At 41.7% G+C, this 26,433-nt stretch overlaps 1 protein-coding gene across 3 annotated transcripts in view; it reads right to left on the minus strand.

Moving 5' to 3' along the window:
* The window catches only part of CEMIP2 (cell migration inducing hyaluronidase 2), a 72,169-nt gene extending 55,953 nt beyond the window's left edge, over positions 1-16,216 (minus strand). For 2 of the 3 annotated variants that reach the window (XM_033122914.1, XM_033122912.1), the window contains exon 1: positions 15,143-15,619. The gene's annotated coding sequence lies outside the window, so the exon portion shown is untranslated. Of the gene's footprint in view, positions 1-15,142; positions 15,620-16,109 lie in introns of those variants that run through there. The other variant, XM_033122913.1, reaches the window with a different exon arrangement.
* Positions 16,217-26,433: the final 10,217 nt, after the last annotated feature.

Genomic DNA, 26,433 nt, shown 5'->3' on the forward strand with positions numbered 1-26,433 from the left:
TTCTAATCACCCTCAAGAGAACACAGAATCTTAACTATCCTGTAATCCAATCCCCACCTGTGTAGAGCGCCCCTGGAAGCTGTTAGAATGAGTTTTGTGCGAGCACGAGTGACTCCATATTGAATGAACAAGAGTAACTCTACGTTTTGGGGATGCAAAGAAAAGTTAGCAGACAACGCCCAGGGAGCTGCCCGGTTGCCCTGTAATTGGCTGTAACCAGCTACATTCGGAAGGTCTGCTACTAAACATATGAAGATGTCAGGGTGCTGGCTGACCTGATAAAGTGACATCAGAAAGGCACTCAGAATTGCATAAGAACTAAGGACTTTTGCAGCTCAGAGAGGGGGTCTCAACCCAGAGGTGACCACGCTGTCACTCTGCTCCGAGAACCCTCCGCTCTGCTCTGCTCCGCTGGGACAGAATCCCTGCCAGACCAACCTCCCGGACCAGCCACCCTTCCTCACTCCACCAGGACTCTGATGGACTTTGGGACTGGTTCCTTACTCTATTTTACCCAATTATTGTATTACTCTGTGTGCTTTACTGTTTGGTGTATTGATGGTTGATGCTTTACTGTTTGGTGTGTTGATGTTTGAGTCAAGAGCTTATTGAAAGGCATTTACGATCTTGCGTGCTCTGCTCTTCGCTGGTGCCACGGCTACGGTGGAGGCCTGTTAGTGCCAGGTAGACCCTGGGGGTCTGAGAGTCTCTGGGGGGTTAGTCCCCCTGACTTGCAGGAAGATACTGCAGTACGGACTCTGAGCTTAGCAGTTGCTTGCGACACCACCTTGCTTCCTCCTACCTTCATGTAATCTTTAATTCAAAATGCATAAAAGAAGCTGCAAACTGCTATTCTTTTTTTTTTTTAAAAAAAGATTTTACTGGGGAAGGGGAACAGGACTTTATTGGGGAACAGTGTGTAATTCCAGGACTTATTTTTCCAAGTCAAGGTGTTGTCCTTTCAGTCTTAGTTGTGGAGGGCACAGCTCAGCTCCAGGTCCAGTGGTCCAGTTGCCGTTGCTAGTTGCAGAGGGCGCAGCCCACCATTCCTTGCCGGAGTCGAACTGGCAACCTTGTGGTTGAGAGGACGCACTCCAACCAACTGAGCCATCTGGGAGCTCAGAGGCAGCTCAGCTCAAGGTGCCATGTTCAATCTTAGTTGCAGGGGGCATATCCCACCATCCCTTGCGGGAGTCGAGGAATTGAACTGGCAACCTTGTGGTTGAGAGCCCACTGGCCCATGTGGGAATCGAACCGGCAGCCTTCGGAGTTAGGAGCACGGAGCTCTAACTGCCTGAGCCACCGGGCCGGCCCCAAACTGCTATTCTAGGGATCATTTCCCTCAGTCTGTTGAGATCTTGCTTCCAGATGTTTCCTGCTTGGTTAAAAAAACTTTTTATAAAAGTTCTCCACAGGTTTGGATGTTCTTACATCGACACCTGCCATAATAAACTGTATTGGACCATCACCTTCACTAATCGTCTTCTAATACCACTGCTTCCCAATCCTGCTCAGGGCCACACTTCACCTAATTAAGTCAGTATCCAAGCACCTGTATCTTTCAAATGCCACCCCCCAAAAGTGATCCAAAGAGCACCTAGGTGGAGAGCAAACGTTCTCAATTTTCATTATGCCTAAGAATCACTAGGGGAGCTTGTTAAAAACGCAGATTCCTGAGCTCTCCGCCCGTGATTCCAGCTCAGCTAGCACAAAGAGAGCCCTGGGTTTCACACTGTTAAAACATACGCTGGTGACACTGAAACCGGTGGTCATACTTTGATTATAATTATTCTAAGTTCTTCAAACTGAAGTTAAAATCCACATCATATGAGGACCACAAGAAGGCCCTAACAAGTTCCAACTGACAAGCATTCATGTTTCGTGTTTAATTTCCCCCACTAGATTCATCTTATGGTGAAGTAAAGTAGTTCTACTTGTACTATCACTTAACTAGAGACTGAATTCATTTCATGAGAAAGTCTAAATTCTACATTATCTCTTTAAATCCTCAAATTTTGTTTTAAAAAAGTAGGCATTCAAATATTATGATTAAGATGATTTTAAAAATAGCTGACACTCATAAAGCACTTACCACATGGTACTGTTCCACATAACTTACATGTATTAACTCACCTAATACATTCGATACAACAAATCTACATAGGTAGATGCCATTATCCTCATTTGGCACATGAGAAACTGAGGCTTAGAAAGGTTAATTAGCTAGTATGTGGGAGAACCAGAACTCAAATCCAAGTATTCTGACTCTGGCGTTCAGGCTCTTAACAGTTACACAAATGTGTCTTTCAAAACCATTGAGAGGCAGTAACTTCAAAGAATCAGTTTCACAAGGGTGTAACTAGAACTGTGTTGGAAGGGCACAGCTGGAATTCTCAGGAATTCTTCATGCAGAAGTTCACTAAACTATGCATGACTCTTATCTAAGAGAAGCTGACACAAAAATGGGCAGTCCTTTTATTTTTTTATATTATTTATAGTAAGCATTTATAAGTAGTATATAATAAGCACGTACAAGTTTTTGAATGAAAGAATAAGTTTTGAATGACACGTTACTGTTTCTTTGCCAAGTGAAAAGAAGGGAAGGGGAGGGGAGGGCAGGGCAGGAAAAGAGAAAAAAAAAGGAAAAGAGAAAAGTACTATGTCATATAATATTCTTACTTCAATGAGTGTGGACAAGTAAGATGTTCCCAGAAACGTGATGTTCAACCCTTTCCATTACTGCCTTTCCTTAACAACCAGAGTTTCTCAAAGCCACCTGGCTTCATTCAATACCCTTTTAATTAATCCTCTCAATTGCTACCAAAACAATGAATAACATCCTAGTCATAAGGGTACCTCCAAATTGCTCTAAACTACAGCAAACCCATTAACACAAAATGTTGTCCTGAGAGAAGCCACAAAGAAGCATTCTCAGGACCCAAACATCCTGGAAATTAATGGGGACAGGAAGAGAATCTCACTGGAAATTGATGCTGATTTCACATGGGGCAAAGAACATTCTCAGAGTCAGTATGCATCAAAAACACTGGGTTGGTGGGATTTGATTTCTGAACAAAAGTAATTATTTAGATGAAGCTTAAGCACCATGTCAAAAGGAAAACAAAACAATTCAAGGTGCTATTGAAGAAACTGATGCATGTGCCAAAGAGCAGAATGAAATAATGGACATATCCTGCTGGAACAAATGGCAGAGACTAACAAAGACCCCTTTATGATCGTCTAGTAACAAAGAAAGGGCTAAATGAGATATTCTCGAAAGCCAAGCTCACCAGGGTGGGAGGGGAATCACGACTATAATGTCCGCTGAAGGGAGTGGGAATCTTTTGTTTGAGGCTGCAATCATCTGATACTTCATTGTTTCAGCGAGAGAAAGGTTGTCACTAAACTGGCTAGAGGGCCCCATTGTGGGAGATAATGTATCTCCAGATGTTAACCCCAAGCAAATAAAAGGCAGTGAGAGGCTAAATGAAGTAACTGTCCCACTTGGAATAATTTGTGAAAATTCAGATGGTGTCTACCACAAACTAAAACGATCAATAAACCAAAAATAATCATGGTTGTGTTTTCCCCATAACCCTTCAGCAAAACTATATATTTTTTTTTCATATATATACATGTGTATATATATGTATATTCTGAGCCCATTAGTTCTATTTTACTGAAAAACATGTAAATGCATAAGCAGCAAATATAATCATTCTTTTCTTAAGAAATAACACACTGCTGCAGTCATAAGTTAGAATAAAATTACAACCCAAAATCGTATTGTGTGCAGATTTCTCTCTCAATTTATTATGATTTTTAAAGACATAAGATACAAATACATTGCCTTAGAATTTCCCTTTACATTTATGAGTCTACTTTAGGAATAATATTATGAATCTATTACTTTAAAATATATTGATTGTTAGTTATAGATTTAAATTATTCATGGGAAACACTGACATTTGACTCATTCAATAAGGAACTGTGAGCTCCTGAAGTCATTAGAGGATGGTGGATAAAAAATTGACAACATCTCCAAGAAATGTAATTCCTACATACAATTTGAAATCACTTGCTTGAAGGCAGAGTGAAACTGACCAAGGAACTCTTTTGAAAATGGTGGTGAGGTTCTCAGGCTATCTCAACAATGGCTGTTTAATCCATAAGGTTGTTAGTTCTAGTAGCATTAGTTTGAGTTTGGGGTCCTGAGAACAAAGGAGGAACCCAATAGAGCAAAGAGGTTGAAGCGTTTCCTCTGGCTTTCAAGAGTGCAAGGCAAGTAAGTACTGTTAGGTGTCATTTAAAAGTTTTTACTACAGAACAACGTTTTTATTTAATACACAGTTAATTTGTTTATATTACCTGTCATTTCTAATGGAAAGCACAAACTAAAGAGAAGGAACATATTAGTATTTTATGATATATTTTAAGAGCTATTACAGCCTGTGCTAAACCCCTAAACACAGTTAATTCAAAAAGGGGGGATAACTCAAAGTCATTCATATAGAATTTGAAAATGAACACCACAAAGGTTTTGAAGCATAATTTTTGGTATTTAGATGTTCCTTGAAAGAGATATCTTGTATTTATTCACTGTGGATAAAAAGTGGTAGCCCAAAAGGCTTGGTAATAATTAAAAAAAAAAAAAATCATGCAATTAAAAATTTGTACAGGGAACTTAGGCAAATATTTAAAGAATAAAAGATATTACTAAGAATATGAAAACGCATTCATTTAAAAGATATAAGTGTAAATGCTGAAAAAAGTTCCCTGCCTGTTCTTCCCTATACTGTTTAAAACTCTTATTGGATCATCTTGCTTTCTGCCTTGTTTCAGTTCATGTATGTATATGTCTATTTCCTGCAGTTGACTTATAAAAAGCCTCTTGAGAGCAGAGACAATGTCTTAGTCATCTGAGTATTCTCCTAGGGCCTTAAACACAGTAACCACTCAGTAAGCATTTGTTGAACTTAAATCAAAGTATTCCTGTGTATATCACAGAGAGAAATTGGACTTTCCCACTTAATCCTTTTTTAATATCCTTGAGGCTCTGAGAAATTTGTCTAATCTCTATCAATTGTCCTGATTTGGGAAAAATGGAGAACATTCACCATTTCAAGCAAAAAAGTCAACACATTAATTTTCACAAAAGTCAATCCTGGTATGTAGTCTCGTGCAGGTAGCTGAAAGGTATTATTACCAACTGCAAATAGCAATTCTAAAGAGAAAGAGCAGCAAACTACCTAGACAAGCTCAACCTCTCACAATACTTTGTAATCATTTTAACACCACCATGAAATGCAAGAGGTACATAGGAAAAAGGAAAATGTTCCATTCCATTTTATGTTGTTATGCTGATCGCCAATTAATGGGAAATTAATAAATATAATCAATGGGAAAGTCTTCTCAATCCAGAGATAGCAGGATTAATTCAAAACTAGTAAGAGTTCTTTAAAAGAGCTGTTTTCCTGGTTCTTTCTACTGCTAAGGTGCTAATACAGAAGATAAATTCACCACCATATATGCTTAGCACCCACACACAGTGGTTGAGGACACTTGCCCTGGAGGCCACGTGCTAGGCTCAGTCCCCAAATTCATCCAGCCCCTCCAACCCAACGCAGACGGGGTCCCACAGCCCTGCGCTGTGCCATTCATTGTGGCCGCATCAGATTGAACACCTCATGAAAACGCAATACTGGTGACTCCTTTAAGCTCTTTTCAACCCTGCCTCCACTTGTGAGGAGAACATATTTCTGAATGGAAAATCCAGGCTTGTAAGAAAAGTCAAGAAGGTGGCATGATCTCATCAAGCTTTTTCTTCTTTGAGCAGGGACGTAATTCTCAAAACAGTATCCAACCTAAAGGTCAGTCCTACAAGTTAGTCTTTGCTTTACAAGAGTTTCAGTACAATTGGCCAAAATCTGGCTGAGGAAACTTTTCCTCTTATTTAAGAGCTTGGTAGGTCTTTGTAATACATTGACTGGTGTGCTCCGTCACAGCAAAAAATAAAACATGCCAGGAAAAAGACAGGTTCATGAATTATCATGAAAACAATGATAAATATGTATAGAATTAGTAATTATGACCTAATAAAATTGTAAACCAGCTCCTAATGACCTTGAAGTTTCAATTAATAGTTCCAACTTCCAATCTCCTATTTTTAGGAAAAAGACAACAGAAAATTAACACCAAGGTGATTTTCACATTTGGGTTTTTTTTGGGGGGGAGGTTTCATTTAGTTTTGTTTTAGATTCAGATTATATCTGTACTTGTAGATAAACAATGAGCTCAATACCTCAATCATACAACACTGTTCAGTAAGAAATAAACTTAGCAAAGTTGACTTTCAGGCTTTTCATTAACTGTCAAATAAATATTTAAGTGTGATCAGTAGTCTCATGAAGATTGTGTATTTAAATACATAGTGTAAAGATTTTCAAAAACAAAGGTTGAAACAGAATTTCTGGGGAGAAAATCCTTTATCTAGTTGAGAGGAATATATTGTATTACATATTCTATTCCCAGAGCATACAGGACAAAATACATTTTTCCACAACCCCTGCAAAGGAGTTCAGCATAAATGTTAGGTGGAGATCTATATAGCTGTTTGGGAGAAAACAGACAGATAGTGGGGAAAAATTTAGTTCATTTTCATTCAGAGATGTGCTTGGTTTTGTGTAAGCATACTCCCAAAGAATTCAAACCCTGAAACCACTACAGGGCAGTGGCTTCACACTGTTGCACAAGAACACTCTCTTCATTTTCACCTGGCACTGCACTTGTTAGAGCCCTTCTGTCTTTTTCTTTCAACTCTCAAAATCAAGATGAGTCACTATCACCTGCAACTGTCTGGCATGTTCCCCAAAAATAAGACACTTGGCACAGTTAGTTTACTTACATGGATCCTCGTTCACTCTTACTAAGCTGATCCTACCCAGTCCAATGCTTGGAGGCAGATGGGGGATGCACCGACCCTTAATAGAAACCTCTTTCGATGAAGTGAAAGGGTAAGGGACTGAGAAACTTTAATTCTGTTCCCCAACCTTCTTTCTCCATTTGGTCAATTTAGATTATGATGAATGACATTCCCCCAAGTAAGCTCTTAATATACATAAACACCAAGATACACCAGACTCCTAGTTTGGAACCATGTACTGTTCAGATTATCTTCTTCCTCAAAAGGAAATAACTCTCCCAATATATACTAACTCTATTAAAATATAATACAGAGGAATTATAAGGAATAGTTCAAATACAGAGGGTGACAAAAAACTGTATACACATTTTAAGAAAGGAAAACTGTATTAAAATTGTAATACTCAATATATACTGACAACAAAAGATGAATACAAGTCACGTTCGACTTCTGCAATTACAAGAGGTGCTCAAAGTGGTTACATCAGCATCCAGACACTTCTGATTACGGTAAACTACTGCTTGAGCAACGCTGACCAAAGTGTCCACTTGTATACATATTTTTGGCACCCCAGGTATATAGTCCTAAAAAGACTACATTTTCTAAAAATTATTTTGGCCACTAAGCATTTGAGTTAGAATAAGTATGTGAGTTATAACAAGTACTATTTAAAGTTATAAGATAATTTGTATTTTCCTGCTTAGAAATTCACTTTTCAGTAAGTTATAATGTACTCTCTGCTAGAAAACTATAATCAAAAAATAGCAAATCCCTAGAAAACAAATATTAACTAAAAATATTACGAGTTTGCTTATGTTGAAAACAAGAAAACAATAAATACTTATGGGTCTGTATTTAAGGAAGTCAGATTATCAAATTAGCTACAATTTCACAAAGGTGGATGTATCCTTGGCAAATTATATTGGAATCTCCTGTTAAACTACGATCCCTCAAAACAAATGCCCAAAGTAAACCAAGTGAACATTTTCCCATTTTAAAGTGAAATAAGTGACCTTTAAGAACTATGTTTAATTCACATATTTCTCTCATTTATGCAAGGTCTATGAGGCAAATGTCTAATTTTTCTGCCACCAACTAACTCATTAATCCTGTCTTTTTTCAAATCTGTTAACCATAGCCATGAAAAGCAATCCTTGACCCTAAACCCAAGATCACTGGTAGAATGAAAAGGCTGGAGAACATTATCATGGGCAACAAAAGAAAGCAGGAGGGGGAAAAAAAACAGACCATCCCCCTTCACCCTCGCTCTCCATTGGCTGTGAGGACAGAGCAGAAAGGCTCCCAACCTGCTGGCAGTGACGGATGGCTGTGCAGAGGCACACAATGGCAGGCGCAGGCATGTCATCAGCCTTGCAGCTGGCCTTCGAAAGAAAAAACCAAACCAAAGTCTGACCTGAGGGTGGCTGATTTAATTAAGGTTATAGCAAACGGCAGAGCTGCCTGTGGGCTGCATTTTTCTGCCAAGCACCAGGGACAAAGCTTTAAAATACTGCTCAAGAAGAAAGATCCAAGAAAATTACATCGGTAGAATGTTGGGGGAGGGGGTGGGCGGTGCACGAGTGGGGAGACCACAGAGATGTGTTTGATAAATAAGCCCAGGCGTACCAAAAGTTCATGATCTAGTGATATATGGACATCAGAATGCAATGACAATAGGAAACATATAATGAGTATATTTTGGCATGCCTTTCAAACTAAGAAATATTCCAGATAAATAATGAGATGTGCAGACTGAAATAATCCAGGGCTACTCAATTCAGCAGCAAAGCAAAGTTTCTATTAATGGCAAGGCCAGTACCAGAAACCAAATGTCCTATTTCTTACATTTACAACATATAGCCTATTTTAAATACAGCATTAACTACTGACAGTAAAGCCTTACCAGATGGGAAACACGTTCAGGTTTGAACATCTCTTATGAGACTAGGATTCTGCTGGATGATGGGGACCCAGTGGTACAAAAACCTATATATCATCTCTCCCTTCAAGGAGCTCAAACGCCAGTGTTGAGGGGTCGGGAGAAGACACAAGGAAACACGTAATTACCATGCATGTTAGGGCAAAAACGGGACTGGTGGGTCTAAAGAGGTGATTGCCTGAGATTATTAAATCACTATGAATGGAACAGAGTTTACGTTTTTAAGAGCCTTGGCAAACTTACTTTCCCAAATGTATACCATCAGACTACAACTAACAGCTTTCTTACTTTGTACGTGTGAACTAAAATCTACCACTGAACTCTGCCACTAAAATGACCACATACTGTCCAGCAGGGATCAGCATGGGGGGAGGCGTACGGCGGGGTGGGGGGGGTGTTAGATACAACAGACTCATGAAGTCTTTCATAGTCTCCGGAAGGCTGGCAGGCAGGGTCACCTGCAAATGAGTTCCAGAACAAAATACAAAACAGTCATAGGCCCCGTCTTCCTAGGGCATCTGAAACCTACGCCTACCAAAAGGACTTTATTATACCTCCTCCAGTCTCCTCAATCAATGTTCATCAAAACTCAAGGGTGCCAGAGGGGGAAAAAAAAAGCAGAACCTCCACTGAACAAGCAATGACTGAGCACTGGAGCAGTGGTTGGACTTTACATGGCAGAACAGGGACAGAAGACAGGAAAACAGGGACTGTGTGATGAGCTCCAGTGCCACAAGCACAAACAGGAAGCTCGAAGAAATACTTTACAGTTAAAGCTAAGCTCAGACAACACGGTGACCAGGCAGTGGGAGAAAGTTAGCCATGAGCTGACCTTACATTGTGAACGGTGGCCATATGGAAAGGACAGTGCCTAAATCAACACAGGCACTTGGAAAAGCAGCAATTAACATTGATCAAAAGATGCCAGTCATTAACCATGCTGAAAAGATGATTCATCACTCATTTGGCCTTTTCAGCTATGCCTTCATACACAGTGTACTTCCTATGAAAGTGCTCGCTTCTCAACACTGCTCGCACTTCTGTCTGAGTGTGTTTCTGAGTATGTTTCTAAGGATGGCTGGGAAATGGCTCTCACCAAGCATCTACTGAACAATTAAAGCCACATCTTTTGCATTAATGAAGTGTATTTTTTAAATCCTCATATAAAGATTTATATATGTATCTATCTATATAGATACATATAGCCGTGGCAATGATGGTATTTAAAAAAAAAATGTTATGTGGTTTGCCTTTTTTTAACCACAATGACTCATTTTTCTCATCCCCTTCTACAAGAGGAATCAGTCATTTGTCCTTGTGCTAAACTTAATCTTTCCAATCCCTAAAATGATAATAATTAGTTTTCCAACCTCTTTGTATGCGAAGAAACTACTCATTCTTCAAGGAAGAGAGTTGCTATTGGTGGAGACCACGATGACAGCAAAAAGCTTGCAGTTTCCAAGTACAATCCAGTAATTAGGCAAGAGTCCCCAAATCAGTAACAATTTCACTCTTCAGAGAGAATTAGTAATCAGACCTGACCGGGACATCTCGTTCCTGATGGCCGTTCATGTTTTAAGATACCTACATCAAACTCAGAGTCAATGAGGACGATTCTTTTCTCAGGGGCTTAATATGGATTGTCTTAAATTGTAACCCTTTCAGGCAACAATGTTCCAATCGCACATCTATGCAGTGTTACAGTCATTTTTTTAAAAAACATGTTAAAGCTAAGCTCTCCTAGGCAAACTTTTCATCATATAAAATTCCATCAAATGTTGCCAAATTTTCACTTGTTCTCCAAATTAAGATGGAGCCCTGATAAAATAAATGTAAAATGTTTATCACTTGTCACCATGTAATGAAAATAACTGTGTTGTTACAAATCTGGTTACAACATTAATCCAACGATAACAATTTCAAAGCAGATTTGCCTACTAGATCAAAGACTGATTTTTTTGTTGTTGTTTTTGGGAGTGGGGGGAATAGCAATTCTGTGTTTTAAGTCATACACAGCTTCCAAGTCTGTTTCTCTTTTTTAAAAGAGACATGTTAATAAAGACCCTATGCCTCATTCATCTTTGTATTGCTCACAGCAACCAGTACACTGCCTGCACATCTTAGGAATGCAACAAAATACTGGCTGAACACAGATCCTGACAACCAAGATTAAAGGCTTCCCAAAGCAAGTGTAGGGAAAACAAAAGAGCATGCAAACATTTTGCTAACATGCTGTTATCATGTGATTCATAACACAAATCTGACTGTTTCCAGGAACTTGATTCACTTAAAAAGTGTACGCTTTTACAATATTTGAAATTTGTGTACTATTTATAGAAAATGCAAGCAAAGTTAACATTATTCTTACACTTAGTTCCTTATTTGGCAGAAATTTATTACAAGTAACATCCCCTCACTCTATACACCATGTCATGTGTAAATTCTCCCAAAGGAAAACGAAGGTATAGTGTCTGCCTTAAACTTGGCTGCAATGGGTTTCTGAGCCCAAATGCAAATTATCTCACCATGAAACATTAAAATAACTGAATAGCTACCAAAACCAAACAGGAACAAATTAGAGTATATTGGAGGAAAAAGAAAAATGCTGACCAGAAATCGGGACAAACGTGTTCTTGTCCCTATGCAATCACTAATTTACTATATGACCTTACCTAATTAGTTAACCTCTTTGGGTCTCAACTTCCTAGTTTTAATATTATTTTTAAGGCCTTTTGAAACTACATGCTAAGATTCAGCATGTGTAGCACTGTCCTGAAAACTGGTTTATATTCATACCTCCCCGCCCCCCGCACCCCCCAAAAAAGTCCCATTTAACATGATAGTTTCAGATATCTGAGTATGGATTTCTATATCAAAGGCAATTTATGAAAATGTCAGGTGAGCTGAAGTCCATTTCAAGAGGAGAAGTAAACCAAGTCTATTACAGCAAGTAGTACTTACAGATTCAAGTTTCACCCACACAGCAGCTGCTGCTACTGAGAGAACAGCCTTTCTTTAACAGTATAGTTGAAAATTATACCTCTTTACAATTGGAGAAAACTAGTAAGGGTGATCTTGTCACATTTATTTTTTCAATTACAGTTGACATATAATGTTATATTAGTTTCAGGTGTACAGCATAGTGATTAGACATTTCTATACCTCACAAGTGGTCACCCTGATAAGTCTAGTACCCACCTAGTCATCAGGGTGATCTTTATGGTCTCGAAAATGCAGGCGCATAACTTTCTGTTCCTCTCTTTTTCCTTTTCTATGTTCATCTTGTTAGGATAGAGGAAAGAAGAAGGGCTAGCTTGACTTGAGAGGCAGGGAAGAGTACAGAAGTTACAGTACAGATCCAGACAAGCACCTCTCAATTGACGTGCCATACAAGACAGTCCATCCGTTTAATTAGTGCTCACAACCCAAATACCATGAAAAGATTTCCAGTGACTGGGGTGCCAAATGATAACAACCTAAAGTCAGAGGATTTGCACTCAAAATGGGATTCAGAACAAAACAGAAATCTGTGACTGAGACCAATTAGATTAAATTTTGATTTGTATCTTATTTATAGCTTTAAGAAGAACATATTTCGAAAGTACTTTTGATACCAAAAGGCACTAGCTTGTATGGTACTTTATCATATACACAGCAAATTAAATCAAAGTTAATCCTCAAAGAATTCCATAAAGTATCTTTAAACTCATTTTACACATGAAGTAAAGTATGAAGAATTCAGAGATCTGCCCAATGGCAAATGGTTAGCAACTGTCAGAGCCTTGTGTTACACTCCGTTCTGACTTCAGGGCCTCTAATCTTTACATTCCAAAATGGTATGTCTGACACCAGTTTTCAGTCCCTACTATTTTGCCTGATTCAGTAAATTGTATTTTTCACTACATTGCTCCTCCACCCCAAAATCTGATCCTCTCTGTGTTCTTAAAGCATTCTATGCATAATTCTCCAAACACACATTTACTGGGCCTTCTAATTGTTCATTCCTTTTGCTCCTTGATTAGACAGATTTCCTCAAGAGCATCAATTGTCTTACCTTTCTCTATAGATGGAAACCACCACACAGATTATCTTCACTCCCTCTGATCTCCCAAGTTTCAACCAAAGATCCAATTCCCTCTCCCTACCAACATGAACACTCCAGGAAGCGGGTGGGCATTCAGATTGCTTATAAAGGGCCCTAACACACAATAGGTGATTAATAATTGTGAGTTAAATGGATGGTGGGTGGAAGGGAAGATGATGCAATGCTCATTATTTTACAGTGCTTTACAAGGTACATATTTACATACATCATCCCATGTGAGTCTTAAACTGTGAATTTAATGGTGATCATTTAAATGTTCTTCTTTTTCATAGCCAATTTCAGAAACTTGCCCAGAGATGCATAGCTAGGAAGTACCTACTAACTAGAGGCCTTTGGATTTCAGAAAATGGCCCAAAACTAATTTACTCCTTTGCTTTGTCTTCTCTTCATTTCCAAGGTAGCTGTTTGAGAACAGGCTTGATTAGATCTATTAGGACATGAATGAGGTGTTGTCACATTCTGGTTTCCTGTTGTGAGGCTTCTGAAAATCTGTGAGTTACAGGTTAGATCAAGATAGATTTTACTCAAAAATTAGTTGTGACAAAGGAATCATGTAAGAATTTACAGATTCGGCTTCCCTGTCCACACACGCAGTGACCAGTCCTCAGCTTGCTCACTCATTCACAGGCTGTTAAAACAGAACAGGTGATGACTCATAATTCACTTCTAACCTCAATATGCTGAGCCTGTAAACACATATTCCTCAGATAAAACAGCCTCGGGTGGACTGAACTGAAAGCCAGGAGACAGACTTCCAGTTCCACCCCTAGGCTCGCTGATCCTGTAGTGCAGGTACAAAGAAAGCAGCGGGGAGTGGTTTTAATGTAAAGGATAAAGCTCTGAATGTTTACTAAACAGAGGAAGTGCCTACTGCACTTTCTTCTGCTTTGCCCGGAAATGCAAACTGCAAAGAGCCCTCTGAATAGCCAAAGGCACACAAAACCAGAGTATGATACCCAGACCAATTTTTAAAACAGCAAGCTTCCTTCAAGGGTCAAACAGTAATAGCTCCATTCTATCCAACCAAAGAACCATTAAGGCTAAATATTTTAAATGGGTTTGTTCTTAACACAGAACCATTTCCAACAGGTATGCCAGGCTGCCCAGAGGATTCTTGCCTCCCACAGCTCAGGTGAACCTCCCTCCATCCCTTCTCTAAATTCTTCTCACTCTGCACTGGGAAGAACTCAGGAAGACAACCACTACTGATGCTCAACACCTGCAATTATGCAACATCCCATTACTTTGTCACCCTGAAACAAGAAAAGGGAAAACCGGGCCAGTGAGTGGCTCCTGTGTGGAAAGTGCGTGCTTAAAATTATTAACCACTCGATTCCTAACCCCTACTGCTGATGAAAGGAGACATATACAAACTCTGTTTTCCTAACCTTACCTGGAGCATTGGAGTGAGCGGTTTCCGCTCCAGAGCGAGGTTTGGTGACACACATCAACCCTCAGCAAAGAGCATCCAGGGATGTCAGGACCTTGGTTTTATTGCAAGGGATGTAGCCACCAGCATTAACTACAGCATTTTGGGGTCCTCACGGTTCCCCCTTCTTTGCCAAGACCTCCCAACTCTTCACTGGAAAGCTGGAAGTGTGGTCCAGGGCTGAGCTGCACGCGATTTTAAAGCCTCGCCTTACTTTTAACAGAAAGCGGGATGGGGGCGGGGGGCCCAACAACCCCGGGGAATAGTAAAGAGACAAAGATCACCCCAAAGGCAAGTGCGCGCGCGCACTGAAGCCGAGACTGCAACACACATTCCATCAACCTTTCCCTGTAGTCGGCTTCCTGTGGGGTTTATTCCCCCACCCCAGCCCTCTCCAGAAAGTTTGAGTCTGTTCACACCGACTTTCAAAGGTCCATTGTTTCCTTCCCCGTAAACGTAATGAAAAGAGAGAGGGAGAGAAAGAAATCACAGCCCAAAGAGCCTTTCTTATGGTGAGGATTTACCCCAGGGAAGTCTTATTACTCCTAATCCAGGGGAAAGGCGGCGCGCGCGGGGGGAGGGGGCGCTGCGGGGAGCAGGAGGACGTCTTCCCTTGCAGCAGAAGTGCTACATGCCAGGCCGCCAGGAGCTGGGAAGGTGCTGGGGACTGCAGTCCGCGTCCCCACGGTGGCCCCAGAGGGCAGTGAGGGAGGCGGGGCGGGGAGCGGGTGACCCCATGCTTCTTACCTTTCCCTCCCCCGCTTAGCGTCGGCTAATTCAGGTGCCTACACAGCGGTCCAAAGACACAGAGCCGAGCTCTTGGCGTCCCCGGCTCCGGATCTCCTCTCCATGGCCAGGAAGCTCCTCGAGCCCTGGCGCCCGCCGCCGCCGCCGCTGCTTTCACGCAACTGGCAGCTGCAGCCCGAGCCTGGAGGTGAAACTCTCTCTGCTCGGGAATGACGCGCACTTCCCTCCGCCTCCGCCTCCTCCAGCCCCGAGCCTCGGGGGCAGGGGCCTCGGCTCGCTCTCCCGAAGCAGCCGCTCGGCTTTCTCCACTCCTTCCCCTCCGGGAGGAAGAGGAGGAGAATCGCGGCCGCCCGAGCGTCCCCGCGACAATAGAGAGGAGGCGGCGACACGGGGCAGAGCGAGCTCCCGGGAGTCAAGCTTGGCCCTGGTCGGCGGGCGCCGCGGCTCGTTAAGGTCGCGCTCAGCCTCCGCCGGCCAGACAAGCTACCCGGCTGTCCCCGGCCGAGGGCTGCGGATTGGGTGGGTGGGCGGGCACGACGGAGGAGGCGGAGGGAGAGGCGGGGCCTGCGGCCGGAGGAGGCGGTAGCCACGCAGGGCTCCTCCCGCCACACCCACCCGGAGCGAGTTGCGGACGCAGGCGTTCAGTGCCCAGCGCTGCGGCGGCCGGGATCCGCGCCTGAGCGCGGGGTGCGGAGGCAGTTCCCTCAAGCAGCGCCCGGGGCTGCAGCTGCATGCTCTGACCCGTGGGCCAGGCGCCACGCGCGGCCCGCCTGACTGAACCTGATCTTGCGCCCCCATCACCTCCTGGCTAAACCGGACTCTGCACCCCCATCACCCGCAGCTGAGTCTGACTGCGCCCCCATTCACTCCCGGCCGAGCTGGACTGTGCACCCGCATCAACCCCAAAGGAACTTCCACAACTGCAAATTTTCTGTGCGTCCGGCCACCGCACCACGGCCGCCCCCACCTGGTCAACCACGGGCGCTGGGTTCTTAGCCGTTTGCGAAGAACCAGCCAGTTCTCGGGTCAGGACAGCTCCTCTGGCAGCTCCGAACGGCCCCAAGCACCCTGCTCTCATGCCAGAATAAATACACTTACGCCTTCCCACGCCCCCTGCCCGCGCCACTCTGGAGTGGCTGCCGCTTGCAGGAGTGGCGCCGAAAGCCACTCCCCCGCCCACCCAGTGTCTAAGTACCTCTGTATGGACGCTCGCAACCGGGTTGGAATAGCCCAGCCGCCACCGCTCACTGGAGCTGCTCTCACCGAGGAAAAGCCTTGACTACCGCTGAGGGCGCGGGCCCGGGTTTGATCAGTCAGACCCACGAGGTCCCGAGCCAGTGACAGCAGTAGGACTGCCAAATCGGGGCCGTCGTCATCTATTTAATTCGGAATTGGAAGCTTTCCCACTAGGGAACTCTTTCAGTGAACACTGTACAGACAGGATTGTTCAGTTTTCAGAATTTTTCTTTTCTTTTAATAAAAACTCAGTCATGTAACTATGACACACCCAGCAGGCAAGAAGGGGAATTCCCTGTTTCAAGGGTTTGGGTTCAGGACTTCGTAGGAATCGGTGTTTCTAAATCTTGGTTGATGATAACATCCCCCTGGGACATTTCGAAATTTTTGTTTCCCAGACCTCACACAACTTACTGAATCACAGGGACCTGCATATGTAAGTTTGAAACAGTACTAGAGAGCATCCTCGAATTAATTAAAGCCTTGGAAAGATGCCTCCAAAATAGCAACATGGTTTAGCGGTGAGATGTAAAGAAACATCCTACTTTGGGAGCCACTGGCCCTTCTCGAAGAGGGAGGAATATTCTTAAAGTAAGGCAGATGGTTTTGAATGGCAAACGGGAAGGGACAAGACCATTTTAGTGGTTCAAAGGTAATATGTTTAAGACCATGTCTTATAAAGACAGGACAGGAACTGTGTCACCATTTATGTAGTAGGCTGAAAAATAGCCCCTCCCAAAAAAAATTGCCCCCCCCCCAAAGATACCAGATCCTAATCACTAGAACCTGGCAATATTCCCTTATGTGGAAACAGGGTCTTTGCAGATGTGATTAAATTAACAGTCTTGAGTTGGGGAAATTATCCTGGGTTGTCCTGGTGGGCCCCAGCTGCAATCACATGTATCTTTATAAAACAAAGGCAGGAGATTTGACACATACAGATGAGGAGAAGGTAATGTGACCACAGAGGCAGAGATTAGAGTGATGCAGACACAGTGAAGGAAACCAGAAGCTGGGGAAAAAAGCAAGGAAGGATTCTCCCCTACAGCTTCCAACTTGATTTCAGCTTAGTGAAACTGATTTTGGACTTCTGGCATGAAGGAAGAAATGTCTGTTGTTTTAAGACCCAAAGTTTGTGGCGATGTGTTACAACAGCCACAGGAAACAAATACACCCTGTGGCCTGTGCAGTGGCAACTTTACATTTTAAAAAATGTAAACATTTTGTGAATGTTAATAAGTGCCAGGCACTTTGCTTGGAGTTGGAATATCTAATCTTCCCAATGACTATTATTCCAATTTTAGAGATGAGGACACTGGGACTCAAAAAATGTAAGGAGCCTGCCTCAGGTCACATAGCAAGAGCTCATTGGAATCAAGTCTGCCAATCCCTCAAACATTAAAAACAGCAATTAAAAATTCATAGACATTATTTTAATGCAAGTTTTGGTTTTAAAGAGGTCTTACTTCCATAACCTGTACCTACTGCCAAAACCAACGGAAGTGGATGTTGACAGTGGGCGAGGCTGTGCCGGGGGATAAAGATCGGGGGTTTCGGGAAAATCTCTGCACCTTCTGCTCAGTTTTGTTGTGAACCTCAAACTTCTCTAAGTAAAGTCTATTAAACAAAGAAATGGGGGTGAATCTTCGTGTAGCCTACCTTTGAGAGTTGTATAAACTTTTGTTTTTAGATGTTTATCGGGAACATGAAAAACAAAGAAAACTGATGTGAAAGGAAGTTACAGAGGAGACAGAACAAAGTGAGATGCCAGACTTCTCCGGTCAGTGGAACTGACATTGTCACCACTTGGGTTCCCAGGGAAGCAGGCTCTGAGACTGAGTCAGTGGCAGGATGTTCACTGAGGAATACCCATGGGGCGGATCCCCGTGATGGGAGGGAGAGGAAGCAGGATGGGGCAAAGGGAGAAGTCGACCTGTAGTGGGCACCCAACAACAGGCTCAACTGACCTCCCAGAGGCCCGGGAGCTGGCATGGCCCTTCAGAACTATGGGGAGTACGCGGCTGCACCTTCATATCCCCTCCTGAATCAGTCCTTGGGAAGTGGCATGACCTTGGGCAAGGGAACAGAGCTTCTGAAGCAGTCCCTGAGGGCCGGCTATTGACAGCACTCAGAGCTGGGCAGCATGTCCTCCCTTGAAGGCAGAGCTGGTCAGCACACCTCCATGTTGCCCATTCACATGGTATACGACACCCTCCCTGTTGTGCTATCCTTTCCGTAGGCGGGGAGAAGCCCCAGAGAGTGGGATGCTCATATGATCCTTTTCTCTTTGCTCCTGGTGGTGGCAGGGTTCACAGTCTTGAGGCAGGAGAGCACCTGGCTCAGACTTGAGGCCGTTTGGTCAGATTGTCTGGATTAGAACTCGGATCCATAGCTCACTAATTATATAACTTCAGACGAGGCCTGGCCTCATTGTGCTTCAGTTTCTTCCTTACAATGGGAAGAATGAGAGTACCTAGCACATGGAGTCATGAGAATTAAATATGGCAATGCTGTAAGGGGCTTAGCTATTCACCCCGTAAGTGCTCAGCAAATTGTATGATGGGGCTTCTCTTCTTTGGTTGCCTCTTTGGCCCTCCGTGACTGGCTAAATTGGAATCTGATATCAAGTTACACTCTCAGTGACTTTTTTGGTGGAGACAGGAAACCAAGTGCTCTTGGGAATCCAGGTTGGAGGTGAAGGCCATGAGAAACATGCAGTGAGCATCACCTACAGGAAGCTGGAACTTTCTTTTTAATGGTGAGAAACAGCAGCCTCCCTCCAAACGTGTCTTATCCTTTCAAACCTCTCTGGCTCTGTATGTGCGTCCCTTGTCCTAGATCTCTGAAATGCCAGTCTTCCCATTGTATACCCTGGTTGTCCAAATCCTATACCACACTTGCCACTATCCTTTTCCTCTACTGAGAACTATATCCAATGTCACCCCTTCTAGGAACATGGATCTCGGGTCAGTCAGGGTCTCCCCTCAGCTCCAATGGCTCTGTGCATACATCTGCTATAATCCTTCTTCATTGTGCTATGATTTTTAAACAGGTCTTACCCCAGCCATTCCCATCCTGCCCAGCTCCTCACAGTAGGTAGACCGGGCATCTGAAGATTCAGAGATTCTAGATGGAACCTTCTTCATGTTTAAATCCTCAGGGCCTAGCACAGTGTTTGCAGAGTGACACTGCTTGCTGGGTGGATGACAAAGCAGTTCACAGAGGCTTCAGGAGAGGAGAGAGGAAAAAATACCCGGAACTGGAAGGGGTCTGTGTACCTCCTCATTCGGCACGTTAGTGTCTCTGCTTGCTTGAATGTTCTCCCTTCAAACCCTTTTAAAACAGAACCTTCCTGGACTATCACCCATTCTTCCCCTTTCTGTTTTCCCTCAGGCTGTAGAAATTACTAATTCCTACAGTGTTTCATTCCATGAGGGTCTGAACAGATCTTTTTTAAGTCGTGTTCTCCTGTTCATACTTGTTCCCTGCTACCCTTGATATATGGGTGTGGAAATGATTCTCCAGGTGACGAATGCTTCACCAGGAAAGTGCTGATGTGCTATTTGCCATCCTCACCTAATTAAAAGACTCAGGGTAATTTTCCTCCATTGACCTGGTGCAATAACATTGCAAAGTGTTAGTGTGAGCTGTGTCTGCTGTGGTTCAACTGAGTACCTCCAAAACCATCTCTTCTTTCTCTATGTCCTTTCTTCCAACTAACCTCATTCTCACACTTCATCAGCTTGTTAGGAAGACTGCATATTTCCATTTAAACTGTCTGTATACTTGCTTTACAGCATGATGTAAGCAATTCTGATACAGCTAAAACTCTGGCACAGTCATTTCAGAAAAAAAGGGAAAAAAAATATTCACTTTCAGCCTCTAAATTCTGTTAGGTAAGTAGGAATGAAACCTCTTTTGTTTTTCTCATTCAAAACACGACCTTCTACTCTGAAAAAAATGATATCCCATCCTGATTCCCATCCAACATCCTTAAAATTTGCCCCAAACCATCCTAAGTTTAAAGCACTTAGTATTGTTCTGTCCTAAGGACATAAACAGGCATCTTTATATAAGTGGTTTTTGCTTTGTTGCTGGCACCCAGACCCAAGAATTAGAAGGGATAGTTCCCCAATTGTCTCATCTCACAGGACACTGTCCTTGAGAAAGGAAATGAGCAGCCTGAGGCCACTCAGCTAGAACAAAGTTGTTACTGTAAAAACTGCTGCTATTATTTTGGATTATGACTCCCTTATATGAAGCCTAAGACATATACAGCACTGCCACCACTATCTTATGTTTGCTATATGAGGATTGCATGATACATGTAAACTGAAGAAATACACATGAGAAATGTAGCATATTTTCATTATAATCACATATAGATACATGTACTGTAAGATTTTAAATAGTGAACTTGCATAAAAATTGAGAAAGCTTGTTATGTATATAGATTTTAATTTGGAATAATACCAATATCCTGAAATCTGCATTATCTCCTGGGTTGTATCTCTTCCCTCTTGTTCTTCTCTTCCAGGCAACCAGAAAAGAAGCATAAACGCACTTTGCCTTGAAAGATTAGGAATCCTGTCTACTCCTCAAAGGAGCAAAATTGGAAAGGAAAAGCAAGATTAGGAGTACCTTACCTGCATAAATTAATAGCTGTAAAATTTCTGTCAAAATATACTGTATAAAAGTTCTCTGCATTTTCCATAGTTATTTTTTAAAATTAAATAAAGTACAAGAATATATATATATATCCCTGCAGTCTCAGGCTATCTGTATGCCAAAAAAAGGTCTCCAGGCAACTTGAGATCACCATTGATTAGAAAATCCAGTTAACAACTTGTCAGAAGTTAAATCTCTTTCTACATTCCTCTCTAAAGAACTGAACATGAGACTATTTTGAAAGATAATGAAGATTACTTGAAATATTATAAACTAACAAAAGTCATCAAATATTCCCCAAGTTTTTAAGAGTACGATGGAAAAATGCCAAAAAGGACAAAAGTAGAAATAATCTGATTTTATGATCCATTTGAATGTGAGAATTTACTACAACTTTAAACTGAGGCATTGTTTTCAGACAACCACTGTTAAAATATACAAGTTGCTTAAAAATGAAGGAGGAATTTCAGCCCTCTCCATGGTCACATCAACACAGGGTCTTTTGTAAATGAGCTGAGCATGGCTTAGAAAACTCAAGAGCTCAGTTCTTTATTCAGCAAATACTTATTAGTGGCCTGTGTGCCAAACGCTGATAGATTCGGGAGGTGAATAAGGCAGGAAACGCCAATACAGTTCAGTAGGGGTTCCTTTCTCTAATAGAAGGAAACTGACAAGTAAACCAATAAGCAAATGATGATACAGATTGTGATAAAGTCTCTAAAGGAGATAAACAAAATTAGGAATAATGAGTGGGCTAGAAGTTACACTGATAGCCCTCAATGAAACACACCTCCCAATATTCTTGTTCCTGTGAGGTCCCCTCCCACACGGACTCTGGACTTCGCCATGTGACTTGCTTTGGCCAATGCAACCAGGACACAATGGTGTGAGGAGATGCTTCAAAAGCTCCTGCACAAGTGATTCTTGCCACTTGTTGGAGTTGGAGTAGGGGAAGAGGTATTTAAGACAATATTGTCAGGGAATACATAGAAGGTGATAATTAAGCGAAGATCTAAAGGATATTAACCCCAAGAACAGAAATTTGAGAAGGGAGATAAGAAATGATGGTGCAAAAGAAAGGACCAGGGCAGGTTAAATCCTGAGGACCAGGGAATTCAGGCTTGGAATATTGTGGACCCAAGAGAGGTCAATGACAAACATTTTGCATAATTGCTGCTTGAACTGGTCTTATCCAGATACCAAATAAATCAAAAGAAGTAGTCATAAAGGTCCAAGAATTTTCTGGACAGATTCTTCACTTTATATAGAATGTAGAAAATTACTTAGCTGAAAATAAGCAACAGTTTAAGGCCAGTCAGCTTTCATTTTTGCGTCCTTGGAAACCCTGCGTTGCCATGTGAAAATCCAGCAATTCGTATGGAAAAACCACATGGAAAGAGCGCTGTGCCTTCACTTTCTTATTATACTGAGAGAATGTCTGGGGAAAAAGAACCGGGGACATCAAGGAGAGAGAGAAGACTCAGCCATCTCACTACCCCAGCTGAGTTTAGCCTCACTTACTCCACCAAATAAATGCAGCCATATGAGTGACCACTGGCAAGGCCAGCAAAGGAACTGCCCAACTGATTGCAGTCCTGATTTCAGAAGCATGGGCAAATGAAATAGTTGTTATTTTAAGCCACTAAGTTTGGGGTAGATGTTATGCAGCAATAAAAAAAACTGCAACCAGTGGTTCCCGACTAGAGGCGATTTTGTCTGCCAGGGAATATTTAGCAGTGTCTAGAAGCCATTTTGGTTGTCACACTGTGGGTACGGGTACTGCCAGCATCAAGTGAGTAGATGTCCGGCATGCTGCTAAACACCCTGCAACGCACAGCACAAAGACTCATCTGGCCCAAAATGTCATAGTGCCTAGGTTGAGAAATTCTGACTTAAACAAAGGGCATATACATTCATGATTTTGATAGGTCATTATCAAACAGTCTTTCATGGAGGCTAGGCCAATGCATTTTACCAAGAGCAGTATATGAGAATACCTATTTTCCTATCACCTCACCAGCAGCATTTATGACTGTAGACATAAATACAAAGATATAGATATGTCTTATCTTTGCCATAAGAAAAAATATCATATCTTTAACATATATTTCTCGAATAATCATCAGGAATGAGTATCTTTTCACATATACAACAGCCATTTGCAGTTGCTTTTCTGTGACTTGTCTCTTTATAGCCTTTGCTCATTATTTTACTGGGCTGTTCTTATTCTCATTGATGTGTAAAAGCTCTATATGTATTAAACAAATTATCCCCTTGTTTGTGATTTGGGTTGCAACTATGATTCCCAGGTTAGCAGACTGATTTGGAGTGGTAAATAGCTAGAAACCAAACTATACCAAGGAAACCACACTTAAGCAAAAAAACATGTTTGTAGCTGCAACCTGAATCAGTGTAAGAAACTAACAAATGATGTGTTGAGGAAAGAAAATTAATATTTGCTGCCAAGAACCATACAATGAGGTATAGAGAGAACCAGCACATGTGAGAGGGTGCTGGATGGACTGGGTCCTGCAATCAGGGAAGAAGGAAGCTACCTCTGAGGCCAGTCTGTGAACCCAAGAGACTGAATTTCAAACTGTAGGCAATTATTTAAAACAGTAAATGACACCACAGATCAAATCAGGCTCTAAATTCAATCTCTAAGCTCCCCTTTACATTCTGAACCATTAGACTCCAGTCCGTCTCTCAGCCCCTCCTAATATAAAAATAGCTACCAACCAGAGACACAAAAGCAAGGATTCTGGAGCCACACTGTTTCAGATCACGTCTCAGCTCTACCACTTACTAGCTCTGTGGCTTTGGACAAGTTACTTAAGCTCTCCTTGCCTGCACTTCCTTATCTGTAAAATAAGAATAAGAATATAGTACCCACCCCACAAAGCTCTTATGACAGTAAATGAGTTAATAAATGTGAAGCATTTAGAAGAGTACCTGGCACATTGATGCATCCAGTTAAAGTTACTTAATGTTATTAATACACACTGATACATGCACATTTTTTTTCTATTTCAGACAAGTTAACACAATAACTCAAATTTTCAGTCACTTGTTGGTTATAATTATCCTCATTTCACAGATAAGGAAATGAGACTCAGAGAAAATAATTAAGACCCACTTTCTTTCATCACCTTTAGGTCATCTGCAAATATTAAACAAAGTACTGTCTTTACAAGGAAAGCCTAGAGAAAAAAAAAATTCACACAGACAACTGGAAAACCATCTTCGAGTATGTAAAGGGTTATTGTGAGGACCAGAAAATAACCATGTTCTGTTGCTCCAAAGGGCAGAAGTGGTATCAATAGGTAGAGCTTCAAGGGATGCAGAATTTAGTTCAGTCTTATAAAGAATTTGCTGTTTTTATTTCCCATTGTATCCCCGAGCTCAGTGCTTGGCAACAGCTCTCAGGTCTCGATAAATATTTGTTGAATAAATGAATGAATAAATAAATAATAAGAGCTTTCCAAGACGGAAGAGGCTGCCTCAGAAGCACCCCATTCTGGCCTTGTGTAAGAAGAGACTACAGCTAAGTACCTGTTGGAGGGTTAGAGTAAATGCCTGTTGACATTTAGAATAAATGCTTGTTGTCCTATCTGAATCTTCAGGAAGCAAAATGATCCTAGCAAACATGCAGTAAGAGAAGTTCCTCTCAGAACCACGAAGGGACTGAATTTTGACTTTAAAATTTCCTGTACGACAAGAGAAGTAACTTCAAAAAAGACTTTTGTCAAATACTTCTCTACCTGGTAAATCATTGTTTCTGTGGGACATAGGTGTCCAGAGGCAAGAATACTCAACTGATGTTTTATATAGGTGAAATCAAATAAAGCTGAACGTTGTAAGCAGCCTGCCTCAGCAAGGAAAAAAACAAAGAATAAGGAAGGGATGGTTGGAAAGGGCATTTGCAACATATAAAGTATTATATTAATAGAAATTAACCATAATAATTTCTATCATTTGAGAGCTTGTTATGTGCCAACCACTGTGAGAAACCAAAGTTTCAAAGGGAAAATGACAGTTATCTTTCCACAACATTTGAAAATATTGGACTCTGGGTGGTGAACACATAATGTGAGATATAGATGATGTATTACAGAATTGTACACCTGAAATCTACCGTGTTTCCCCGAAAATAAGACATAGCCAGATCATCAGCTCTAATGCATCTTTTAGAGCAAAAGTTAATATAAGACCCGGTATTATATTATATTAGACCCGGTATTATATTATATTTATTATGTTATGTTATGTTATGTTATGTTATATTATAGACCCGGTCTTATATTACATTAAAATAAGACCGAGTCTTATATTAATTTTTGCTCCAAAAGACGCATTAGAGCTGATGGTCCAGCTAGGTCTCATTTTCGGGGAAACACTGTATGTAACTTTATTAACAATTGCCACCCCAATAAACTTTAATTGAAAAAAAAAGAAAAGAAAGAAAAGAAAATATTGGAGCCCAAGAGACCCAAGTTCAAATTCTGACTGGACCATTTAATTCTTCTTTGACTCTAGGCAAGTTTCCCAAATCTTCTGTGCTTTAGTTTGTCACATGTAAATCAATAAAACGGGGAAAAATAATTCCACAAGGTTACAACACAATACACACAAAAAGTCTACCACAGGATTCAGTATATTTTTGCCACTACTTTTACCTTCCCCCCCACCCTCCACACAGTACAAGGAGCTGTATATGATAGTTGGAATTGACCTGAAAGATTAAATGGCTTGCTTCATGAACTAGGGAGATTTCCATTCCTGGAGGTGTTTATGCAGAGGCTGGACAGTTACATGCGAACAGCAAAACTTATATAATTATTATTATGAGCTAGGAACTGCTGTGTGTGTTTTACAGATATACATATGTGCCAGGTACTCTTCTAAACGCTTCACATTTATTAACATATAGATATGGAGATGGAAACAGAGAAAGAGTTAGAGATACAGGTAAATTCTGCTGAGCCTCACAACAGCCCTATGAGGTAGATACTATTATTAACCACATTTTACAAATGAGGGAACCAAGACAGTGCAGCTAAGTAGTTCGTGTGAGATTATACAGCTAGTAGGTGCAGCTTGAACCCAGAGAGTCTTGCTCTTTAACCGTTTCACTGTGTATAAGCAACAGTGTGAAGGGCACATTTGACTGTTACTGGGTGGGTGCTGGTGTCAATGACCTTGATGTTCCTTCCAGCACACAGATCCCATGGGCCTACAATCTCAGTATGGTGTGAAGAGTTTAAGGGATTCAACCGTGACAGACAGAAGCGATGCATTTAAAATAGAAAGCAGTAGCTGCCCACACCTGATTCAGCCAAATGCGCAGCAGCGTCTCCCAAGCTGCGGGAAAGCACCACTCAGAGAAA

This window comes from Rhinolophus ferrumequinum, chromosome 12 (genome assembly GCF_004115265.2).
Source record: "Rhinolophus ferrumequinum isolate MPI-CBG mRhiFer1 chromosome 12, mRhiFer1_v1.p, whole genome shotgun sequence".
NCBI lineage: Eukaryota > Metazoa > Chordata > Mammalia > Chiroptera > Rhinolophidae > Rhinolophus > Rhinolophus ferrumequinum.